Consider the following 12,522-nt stretch of genomic DNA (forward strand, 5'->3'; position numbering starts at 1 on the left):
TGTGTGTGTGTGTGTGTGTGAGAGAGAGAGTGTGTGTGTGTGTGTGTGTGTGTGTGTGTGTGTGTGTGTGTGTGTGTGTGTGTGTTGTTCGTTTAATAAAAATCTAGTTTAGAGTTAGCCCTCGTCGTGTCTGCTTCTAGCCTGTGTCCGTGTCACTTCGCGCTACAATCCAAGATCATGCTTTTTGCTAAACTCTATTTCCCGCCATAAGTATCTATATAAATAAGCAGTAAAAGCCTTTACTAGAAAATGTGCCTGTATTGTGGTGACGCGATGTAAACAGGCTGAACAAATATTAGTTTTTAGTCAACATTTCACGAATTACTTGCATGACTTTGTACATGTATACGCTTTCGAGTAGCGAAATCAGATAGAGGTTCAGTGTGATCAGTTCATTTATAAAGTGTTGCAGGCCTTGCTGCGAGTCTTTGCAGTGACTAGCGCTTCAACATAGGTAGGATATTTGCCTCTTCAAAGTTCCATGCCGTAAGTTACATGTGCATGAGCAAATACGAAATCAACTAAAAGCAAAGCAAACGTAGACAAGCACTCACATGCCTTGAGCTCACGCGTCATTCTCAGCTTTGTTACTCTTCACTCGTCGCAGCCAGCGCTAAGAGAATATCGAAGCGCATATTGCAGCTGAGAAACTCGCCAACGCGTCTACAAGCATTGTTACACCCCATTTCGAGTCGCGAAGGTAGGCTGGCGAATGAAGGGAGCAATAATGGGTGGCGGTATCTGATGGAAACAACAGGGACGACCGTATCGCGCGAGGGGGTTTCAATGGCTTGTCACCGCTATTCAGAATTTCCACTCTTTTTCGCATCATATAGCTACTATTTCTTTGAGCAAAATTGAAACGCTCACTGATGCTTAGAAAAGCGAAAACGTGTATTAAAGACCACCATAATTATTTCTCGCCATTGTCGCCATTAGCTCGTGGCTGCTAGCTAGCACTTTGAGATTATTGAGACACTCGCGTGACTTAGTCAAGCGGTACTCGACAAGCTGAGCGCAAGTGTGGTACTAAGCAGTGCTTTGATTACACCGATTCCCAGAGTGCGTGGACTACACGTCACTTTCTTTCTGAAGAGTTCGTTAGACTGAAAGGAAATCGTATTTATTCTGGAGAAGTGTGTGCACATTGCTGAACTGGCAAGGCACACGCACAGCGCTTGTCCACCGACCCAGTTGTTGATGCAGCACAATTTCACATAAACAGCTTTCACTACAGCATAAACATTCTGATTTTTTTTTTCGGAATCTCTTGAAAGTACATTTCATTTGAGCAAGGCGTGTATCTTTAATAGTATTTGCATATGTTTTGTATACTGTAGTACGGTATATATTGCTTTTGGAATACAAACAAGGAATATAGCCACAATCACTGATTGCTACACTGTGCGCTGACAGACAGCACTTGTTAGATTATTTTCCTTGCTTCAAAAGAGGCTTGAGCACTAATATTTTTCGTAGCCTTTTAGCTTACCTACAAATCGGGCCAAGCGGGAAGTGCTGAGGAAGGTTAGGATATCCACACATAAAGTAACATCTCTTATATCGCAATAGCGGGAACGCTAGAAAGCCCCCCCCCCCCCAAAAAAAAAAAAAGAGACGACAGGAGGTGTGGTACGGCTAAAAAAAAATACCCGCCGGAGTAAACTTATAATGAAAGAAACCACCAGCGTCTCCACTCAACCGCGAAGCATACCACGATGCCCTTACCGTTTATCGCACGTACTGAGCGAACGAGGCCGCCGTCTCCCGTGCTCACGTACGCTGCTGTGTTCTCGCTGATGGCATAGTTTCACGAACCACGCCGCCCGGGCCTTTCCACAAGCGCTTGTGTGCGCGTGGCAAGTCGTTCAGCTGGCGACCATGGTGCGTGCAGGGGTCGTTGACATCGAACACCATACGGCGCGGAAGCAAATGTGGGGGGGAGGGGTAGGATGGGTAGTTCGGGGATGACTGCCCGCAACTGCCACCTGGCCCAGTCATCCGCCTGCCGTGTTGTTATAGTGGACGGCTGTTTTAGTACTGCAACCCAGGCCTTATGCAACGGTTGCCCCTCTGGTGCAAGCACGCGTCATTGCTGTTTACACAATTTAATTATTAGGCTCGAATCATGGCCAGTGCTGCATTCACCGATATCCATATTTCTCGATAAAATTGCGTTTTTTTTAAGCATTACTCGAATAAGTGATATGTGTAGTTATATAAGAAAATGACTGGTAGAGCATTGACCTTTCGTATATATATATATATATATATATATATATATATATATATATATATATATATATATATATATATATATATATATATATGTATATGTATATATTTCCGAAGTTAGTAGGCCGTGGTAATGGGTGACGTTATCCAGCTTTCCAGCCAAGATGTTACGTTACTTCTATCGTCACATTTCACTGCTGGAATTACCTTGCAATAGCACAGCGTTGATTGTATACCATCAATAAGATAAATTGTAAAGAACACGTTCGCTGCGGAAATTACGCGAAATCCTTACCATATCCGTGAGCCTCTAGATCACCCATTAAAGTACCTGAAATCACCCTGGGATAGCCGATATTCTAGGAGGAAGTTTTAGCTCGGGCCCAACTCCGACGCGGCCTATTCAAATACATGCAAAACGCAAAAACGTTATCCTGAAATAACCCCTGGAGGGATTTTAATGAAATTTGTTGCATTTGAGAGAGAAAGTAAAATTCTAGTGACTGCTGGAAGCGTAATTTCGATTTAGGGCTTGAATTTTGTTGCAAGAATTTGCAAAAATGGGAAAGTTTGAAAAAAATAGAAGCACGAAGTTTACAAACTCATAGCTCTGCATCAAAAACAGAGATCGTGGTTCTGTGAACGGCATCCATTACACCATTGAAAGCGGGCAAATTCGATATGTCATTTTACAACTTACGTGAATTTGTTACGTTGTTTACAAGGATTCTGCAAAAGCTGTATTTCCATATTACAAATTTTTTTTGAGATTCATGTATAATATAAATTTTGTCCGCTTTAGATGTTCTATAAGATGCAATTCACAGAATTGCATTATAATATTTGGTTGCTGAGTTACAGAGTTGTAAACTTGATTGATAGTTTCGTTTTTTGAAAATGTTTGGTTTTTGCCATTTTTTTATAAGAAAGTGAGGAATTATATCAAAAATTCGAAACCAGTAGTCGCTAGATTTTACGTTTTTCTTTTAAACCCAACAAACATCGTTAAATTTGGTGCGGTGGTTGCCGAGAAAAACGAATTGTATTTAGATAGGAGCACCCAAGCTAAAACTTCCTCTTAAGACGAAGAAATGGAGCTGGACAGGCCATGCAAAGCGTGAGGCAGATAACCGGTGGATCATTATAGTTAAAGAATGGGCGCCAAGAAAAGGGAAGCCCAGTCAAGGACGGCAGAAAATTGGGTGGAGTGATGAAAGTAGGAAATTTGCAGGCGCAAGTTGAAATCAGCTAGCGCAAGACATAGAAGCAGTCAATTCGAGATCGCTGGGAGACGTATTCGTCCTCTAGTGGACTAAAAATAAAATGAATATCGTGATGATGAAGACTAGATATTTCATTATTTGGGATAGAGAACTAGAACTCAGAAGAAAGCTTTGAAAAAAGAAAATGAACGTACTACAGCACTGCGAAGTAAACGGAAGAATTGAGAAAAATTATCGGAATTACACTAATTGTAGCGTGCATCACAGATCACGCAGAGAGGAAAACAAGAGCATGAAAACTGACGCTCCGATCGGATTGACACTTCGCTGAAATACGAACCATATTACACAGCATTATGGCAAATTTTTAGGCTTGGCTCAATTGGAAGATATGCAAGAAATTAATGAAATTCTGAAGAGTTCGCTGGAACTACTCTCCAGTATCAATTCTATAAAGTGGGCTTTTAATTTCGAATACAGTAAAATCTGCTTACATACGTAATAGTAAGAGCACTAACCTTTATGTAAAAAAAATTGGCAGAAACCATTTTATGATGACTTTATGATGAATATCGACAGTAATGAGTTTAGCCTTGAATAATTAAAACCGACACAGCGCATTGCCACTATCTAAACGAGTTATTGAAGGGACACTAAAGGCAAATACTAAGTCCGACGTGGACTGTTTATACACCATTCCAAAAACTTCGAAACGTTTGCTTCGTGCTAAGAAAATACTTAGCTTACGAGAAAACTGCATCTGAGGGGTCGAATACTTTTTTAGAAATTCAGATCTCCCGTCACCTGACCGGGGGATCGGTGACGTTGCACACACCATCACTATAGAGTTTCCTATATACTACAGGGAACTCTGGCGCTGTAGTCGTTGACCCACCATGGAAATCATAGTTTCCTATGTATATGATCGGAATGATGAAAAGTAGAAGTATTTGTCTGGTCTTTGTGCTTGTAGATTCAGGCATTCTTGTGACATTGTATATTACCCTTTATATGCCTTCTTTATCGTAAATTTCAGAGCAATCTATACTCTTCGAAGTGCAGAAGACGCTGCGAGCACGCGCAATCGCTACTGAATGCAACTAATTACAATGGTTGAGCTTGTTGAGGTGGCCAACACTAAACGTGACAAGCGTCTCAAGGCACTGGCTTGCCCGCGATAAATTCATAAGGGCGATTCACATCGCTTGTCTATGCATGCGTCCGTGGCGTAATGGTTTCAATATCAGGCTTCTGTGCTAGAGGTCCTGTGCTCAAATCCTGATGCCGGACAATTTTAATAAAGCTCATGTAATTATTTATTACCCAGTACATTGTCGAAAAGGGCGAGTTTGCGAAGCCGTTTGAAGCCCGAATGACGAAGTTTAGGCAAATCGACGTACTTCAAATAATTCCCATGCTGGTACAACCACTCCCATTGCTGCTCCCGTAAACACTAGCGCCAGAGTTCTCTCTAGTAATTATTGGCAGATACCCTATGGCCAAACCACCCTATGCTGCCATCGGTAAGTAAAACAGCGCCCGACAGACGGCGGCACCGAGCCAAGACAGAGCGGTGGATTCGCTGCTGCAGCGGCTTTTTGGTCAGGAGGCGTGGAGAGTTAGGTCATCCCATGACATCACATGGAAGTTGAATTCCCTGCTACTTGCATTTCGTGCTAGTTTCGCGAGCCAGCAAAACCAGCGCAACCCTACGCGGTAACAAAGCTGCTGAAACGAGAAAGCGTGGGCGGCGCGGAGGCGAGCGACAACAAAACCTTTCGACCGCCGGCGTCTTTGCCTAGGGTAAATTGTTCCCTCGCTTCCCGCACACCCAGTGGCACATGCTCAGTAACCCAAGTTGGCGAAATGCTCATTGAAGAGCGGCGCATGCCCACTGTATTCATGGCTCATCTCGCGGAAGCGTTGACGTGAAAGCCGTTCACTGAAAAGCGACACATACCCAATGCATTTGTGGCACAGCCGGCTAATGCACCGAATTGCTGCCCTTCAGGAACCCGTGTAACGTAGACTCGATTCTGTTAAGCATCACATAAATTTAAGGAAGATTCTTTTTTGTCATTGCAGAGCGGTACATTCCCAGTGGAACATAAGTATTCACCCAAATTGTCGTCAGAGGCGCTCATTGAAGAGCGGTTCACACCTATTGGGACATACCCAGTGATCTTGTAACCATAGGAGGCAGGGTGTTTTTCAAGCTGCGTTCCCAGCTTCTGTCTCTGCCTCCACCAACATGCGGAAACAAAATAAATTTCAAATTAGATCTCTAACGTTTAACGACTGGATGCACATCCTAAACTCCTCTATGTGTTTACTTAGGTTTTGATTCAACGTGATGTGTACTAATGTTATCTTTGTAGCATGTTATTTGCAGTTTGTCTTTCCATTTATTAAAGAAGGAAAAAATGCGCTCCAATCCACGCTGCGAAGGTGGTTGGCCAGCGAAGCTCTTGCATCACCTCATCCCACAGAAAAATGTGACGTAGCCTTGAACTCGGTCCTGCAGAGCCTGAACACGACGCCGTTGTGCATACTGAGGTTGCTGCTCCGTTCGTCGCTCATCGTACTCGTGCTGCTCTTCGGGATTCCTAACTATGCGTGGCCTTTCTATAGCGCTGTGAGAAAACAAATCAGTTCCTAGGGTTCTTTTTTTTTTACACATGAAAGTGTAGTTACGTCACTATCTGCTTCGTATGCTACAGTTGCAGCTTCCCGGCAACTGCAGTTTATGCAACCGTAATCTTTACCGGGAAACCCTTGCGCCAAACGTAAAGCGGGGGCTACATGGGGCGTTTTTCTCCTGCGATTATCGCGCGCGAAAAAAAAAAAACGCGCTGGCGGGACGCCGGCCAGGCTACATGAGGAATTACACTGCGGCGGCGAACGCCGCCGCAGTGTGGCCAGACAAGGCAAAAATGTTTTGGCTACCACTAAATGAACGAACAATGCTTATATGTTGTTTGCTTGTGTTATAATTAATAAATTATGCAATAAATACCCCACTAATATGTCTATACACGTTACCAGGTATGTTTAGTATTGTATCGATATTTTTGTGGATGCTCAGCGGAGAGAGTTGGCCGGAAATGTTTCGTCTGGCGACCTTGTGCGACTGAAACGGGTGTGCGGATTGCGCAGAGTTTCAGCGCACGCGCGCGAAGTGTTCAAGGGACGGCAACACGGAGGAAGGAAACTAATTAGAGGCCCTGCCCCCTCCGCGCGCTAGGAGAAAAGTGTGGCGGAAATGACGTATAGGTTCTCATTCTTTTGCTGCTTTTTTATTTTTTTGCTGCATGGCCACGCCTTTTGGGCCACAATGGCGGCGTTGTTCTGATTTTTTGAGCGCTTACACGTGTTGCTCTGGTAGGTTTCGTGCCGTGGCAAAGGCGCTGTGTGGGCGGGTTTGCGTTAGTCACCGTGTCTTGTTGCGCTGTGTTACCTGCACCGTGCTCTGCCGGATGTTGCGCGAGTGCGCGCGCTCCGCGCGCGTAACCACGCGCAGCGCGGCGTGGTTTCGCGAAAGATGTAAACAAGAGAGGAGGGTGGCACAAAAGGCGGAGCATCGCCATGAGCAACGCCAACTTCCGGCTTCACTTTTGCTTCACAAAGAGTGACGTCAGGGCCTCTCCTTAGTTTCCTTCCTCCGTGGACGGCAAGGAACGGTGAGACGGCTGGCCGCTCCCGCCGAAAACAGACGGAAGTGACTCCGACAGGCACTTCCGGTAGCGTCAGACGCGTGCGCGCCGCGTCAAAATCTAGCCGGTCCTGGGGCCGAATCTTATAACGGTTCGGAATACGAACCGTTCGCTTCGCCACTTACGTCACTTGATGTGCCACTCCCGAGCCGGCTGTGCAAGAAGGGGAGGACGCGACCAATAGATGAGAGGGTGCCACCTCTGAAGTGTACGTCACTATACGCTCCTGACAGTGGAGTTTCCCGTAAAACCCCTTGATGTTTGAAAGTAGCGACACTCTCCTCCTCACGGCGCTTTCCTCCTCGATTCTCCTCGCCCGCCGGCTGCGCACGGCACGCTATTCGTCCTTGGCTACCGCGGACGGGCCGCAGGATTCTATGGAGGCGTGTTGTTTTGGACCAGTTGCGCGCCCCAGTGGGGTTGAAAATTTTGAGAAATGCTAACAGCAGCATCGATAATGCTAGAGGCAACATTTATGACGAGGTTGGTTTTTTCCTAAAGCCGTATGAACGGGGTATACCGATGTAAAAGGAGCTTTTGAGGCGAGTTCTATACTTCAGACAATTTTTCTGCCGCATGATGAGATGCTTTATTTCGTGCGTCTGATATAGTATTGCTTGTGACACATCCCTTTGTGTGTGGCTTATTAAGCGAAAGCCTTAGACCTCTATCAAGGTCCCGTTGTGGGCTACGGAAAATATCACGTGACCGAACGAAGGCGGGAAGCGAACCAAAGCATGTGCAGCCGCGCATAGGAGATGATTAATGATTAGCAAAGTAATGATTGATTAGGATTGGATTAAGATGAATTCGGGTGTATTAAGGAGGGTTAAGGTGGATTAAAGTTGATGAAAGTGGATTAAGGTGCATAAAGGAGGACAAGGTTGGATTAAGTTCGATGAAGGTGGGTTAGGGTGGAGAAGATGTGTTGAGGTGCATTAAGGACGATTATAGTGGATTAGGGTGGATTAAAGTTCATGAAGAAGGATGAGGATGGATTAGGAAGGATTAAGGTGCATTAAGGAGGATTATGGTGGGCTAAAGTGAATTAAAGTGAATGAAGGAGGATAAGGGTGGACTAAAGTAGATGAATGTGGATTAAGGTGAATTAAGGACGATTATAGCGGATTAGGGTGGATTAAAGTGGATGAAGAAGCAGTAGCGTTGGTTAAGGAGGATTAAAGTGCATTAAGGAGAGTTAGAGCAGATTGAGGTCGATGACGTTGGATTAGGGTTCATTAAGGCGGACTCTCGTGGATTATGGTGGAGAAAAGTGAATGAAGGAGGATTAAGGTCGATTAATGTGGATTCGGTGGATTAATGTGCATTAGGGGGATTGTGGTAGACTAATCGGGCTTAATACTCAATGAACCCTTATTCACCTTAGTCCACCCTAATCCACCTTAATGCTCCTTCATCCACCTTAATCCAGCTTAATACTCCCAATCCACCTTAATACAACCTAATCAATCTACATCGCCCCTAATGCACCTTAATTACCATATACGTTCTTAATCCTCCTTTATCAACCGCAATCCATTATAATCCGTCTTAATCCTCCACCATCCACCTTAATCCTGCTTAATAGTCCCAATCTACCTTAATACACCCTAATCCACCTCTATCAAACCTAATCCAGCTCTATGGTCCCTAATCCACCTTAATCGGTCTTAATTCTCCTTTAGCAACCATAATTCACCTTAATCCACATTAATCGGCCTTAATCCTCCTCCACCCACCTTAATCCTTATTCATGCATCTTAATCCTTCTTAAGGCACTCTAATACACCTTAATATTCTTTAATACACGCTAATCATTAATCCTCCCTAATCCATTTTATGTCAATCACTAATGATTCATTAATTACCTTGGGTAATCATTCTCTTATGCAGGCACGGACATGATTTGGGTCACCTCTGGCCTTCCTTGGGTCACGTGATACTTCCAGTTTACAAGGCGACCTTGAAACAGAGATCTGAAGGCTTTCGCCTTAAAACTTTAAAAAAAACTCAATGTTGACTAGCTAACGCTCATCACCTGCAATAACACGGGTATACTTGCCACTAATTTTTTCAGGGCGCAAAGCACAATCTATAAGGCTGCACTTCCGACTGAATAACAACAGTTCGCGACGTGTGAGGGGAATACTAAGCATACTGAGGACAACCGCAACAAAAACGCTGGTGAGCGTTTATGAGCGTGGTGAGCGTGGTGGGCGTTGTGAGCGGAAGAATGAAAAAAAATGCAGCATTACGGGATGCTTTGCTACGAGCTATAAGAAAGACGCCTCAGCTCGCAATCAACGCTGTTCTTTGTCGGAACAAAGTTCTTTCGGCCATTGTCATGCAGCCACTCCTTCCTGCGCAAGCCGTCACGCTTTCCTTGTGGTATCATAAAAACGGCATAACCATCTTCAGGCTTCTTGCTGCAGTTATATGCGCAACAGCTCGGCATAGCGCTAGCACATATAGCAGGAAACACGGCGTACAACGTTCGCTACGCCGAGCTAAAGCGCCGAACCAGCCGTGCTGAGGAGGAAAATAGCGCGAACGAAAAAGAAAAACACAAGCAAAACTCAAGATCCGCGCGTTTCCAAGGGTAACGGCAGGGAGACCAATCGTCGTGCAGAAAAACGGGGGCAAAATTGGTTACCGCGGGGGGAATGCACAAGGGGCGAGGAGGAGGCGAGGAGGTCGCGCGGCGGCGGCAGAGTTCAAAGAGTGTCGCTACTTTCAAATCATCAAGGGACTTTAGTTTCCCGGCGACGGCCGCGCCACCTGTAGCGTCGAAATCGCAACTCTGGTACTGATCAAACTTCAGTCGACGGCGTAGTGGCGCACGTGTTGTTATGACCGCGTGTGATTTGAAACTTCTGAACCACGTGCGCCACCACCCTGCGGGTAAACGTTCTCATACCGCTGCTTTACGATGGCAAATGTGCAAGACATCGAAAACTGCCCAGGAAAAAATAGCGTGGGGACGGCGGTACTGCTGCGTCAAAGGCTGTAACACCCGTGCAGAGCTGCCTGCTCTCCGACTCCAGATTTCCTGGCCGGCCGTGGTTTTGTGCCCGCGCTTCCTTCCTGGAGGATCGCACTAGAAATTGTTGTAGTCAGTAGACTGAAGTTTTTGGTCAAGAAAGAGTCTTGCCGAGCAGCCGACTTACATGTTTTTGCAAATTCTCCATATCTTTTAGAGCTATTTATTTTGCTGTATACGAGGCGTACTGCGGGTGGCTGCAGGTGTTCTGGCTTGCGTGAGTCGCTCAGCACTTCACGCTGTGTGGTTCTGCTTGGGTTTAGGTTGCCGGATACGGTCACCCGAGTCTTGGCGGCAGGAGCGGCCCAAGCTTGGTCGTGCCGGTGCCTCGGCATTTGTAAACAAAGTACTGCGGTTGCTTGTCTAATAGCAGTCTAATAAATATTTTCTGCAAGTTGTTTACAAGAGCCCTTTAGTAATTTTAAAAGATATGGCGCCTATAATCCCTGGCCAATGAGGCTTTGCAAGCGTGTCAAAACAGCACCATGGAAGGACACGTTTTGTCTACGGCACGGGTCTACGGTAACTCAAATTGTTGGATAAGAACACCTACGGTTTCATTTGTAGCAAATGCAACGAACGGGTGGATGTCTGATTTACCCTTGTTTAATTACTTATCTTAACCTTGCGGGTTTCCGCAGAACTATTACGTCAAACTCTTGCCTTTGCTTCGTGTTGTCGACAAATTCGGCTTCGCCCTGCCATCTGCTAGCCGCCTGGTTAGCTCAGATGGTGGAGCGGCTGCCCCGGAAAGGCGGTGGCCCCGGGTTCGAGTACCGGACCAGGACGAATTTTTCTTCAACTTTCAGGCTTTTCTTTCGAGGAACCCGTTTAGGTTTCCTTTGTAGCACGAATGGGTGGATGTCTTATTTTCCCTTCTTTACCTGCCCCTAACGCTTAATAAGCTCAGCCATGCCTGCACACTCAGTTGAACTGCTTGATCGAAGCATAATATGACAGTTGAGTGTACTCAGGCTACAGATACGCTGCAGTTGTGTTTGCCTTGGTGGAAGTGACACTTCTCATGATTCAGTTCACATGAGGGGTGCGATCTTGTACGCGTTCCAAAATAGAACGGAGGCGGTTCGTTCCACCGAGCCAAATACGATTCGTCAATTTGACGTCAATTGTGACGTGATATCTGCTGTCAATCATTCCGTGTCGTCTGCTATCGGACGAACGGAACGGAACATACCGCCTATTTCGTGACGTAAAGAATGAACCGCCTCGGTTCTATTTTGGAACGCGTACAAGATCGCACCCAAGATGACTAATAAAAAAAAATCGGGCCCCTCGGTTAACCCCCTTTCTTCTTGTTTACTTCACCAGCACAGTCACACCGGCGAATTATTTCACGCTGTGAACGTGCCCGGCAGCGTAGAACTTTTCCCCTTTACGACGAATGGCAGGGCGTATCCGACCGTTTAATTTTAAGATTGGCCTGAAACCTTACAGCAAAACTTGCGCCATTTGCTCGTTTCAAAACAAGCATGAACAAGCGATCACATTGGCAGATCCGCGTGGGCAGCGTGAGTAGCGCGGTCCGTCAGTGTCAGTTTTGACGGAAGGTGCCGCAAGAGGCGCTGACGATCGCTGCTCGGTCGCGCCGCCTGGGCAGTGTCAGGAGCGTATATGACGAGCTAATCGAGGAATTGCAGAATGTTTCTGCTTGCTAAACAAATGTAACATATAAATTAAATATTATACGCCAAGTTTTGAAGTATAAACTTGGGGTGTCGGGCGTTTACGCAATGCAGAAGTAATTTATTAATGTCATTCTTTTTCATTCTCAGCCCACAGGTGGTATCGTAAGCATAAATGAGTTGGCCACGGAGTGGGCAGAGCGCAGCGCTATGTCGTCTGCTGCCAGGAGCTCGCACGATGCATGCAACAGGAACGCACTACCAGCACTTCTCAAATAGATAGCGCGACAAAACCGTGAACTGGTTCTTAGGGACACCTTTACTAGCCGACTATATCAATTTTCCTTCTTTTTTCGCCCTTCGTCATCGGCTCGGACATGAGTCGCTCGCCGCCGCGCTGCCGCTATCCCTGCGATCTGCCCCACGGCGCGTAGCGTGATAGAAGCAATGGAACTTAAATCGAACATTACGGTATACGGGCCCTGCATTTCCTGCGCGAAGTCAAATCGAAGAGTGTGGTGCTGACGGTGCGCGCTGTGCCGTGAAATTGAGAAACAAAGTATGGCACTCCCGAAATAGAGAAAAAAGGGCAGCCAAATAAGAGAGCTCTACAATACCTTCCCGTCCTGACTGTATAGTTTTATCAGCCGAACGAAGGAAGCGCTGAA

The sequence above is a fragment of the Dermacentor albipictus genome, chromosome 2 (genome assembly GCF_038994185.2).
Source record: "Dermacentor albipictus isolate Rhodes 1998 colony chromosome 2, USDA_Dalb.pri_finalv2, whole genome shotgun sequence".
NCBI lineage: Eukaryota > Metazoa > Arthropoda > Arachnida > Ixodida > Ixodidae > Dermacentor > Dermacentor albipictus.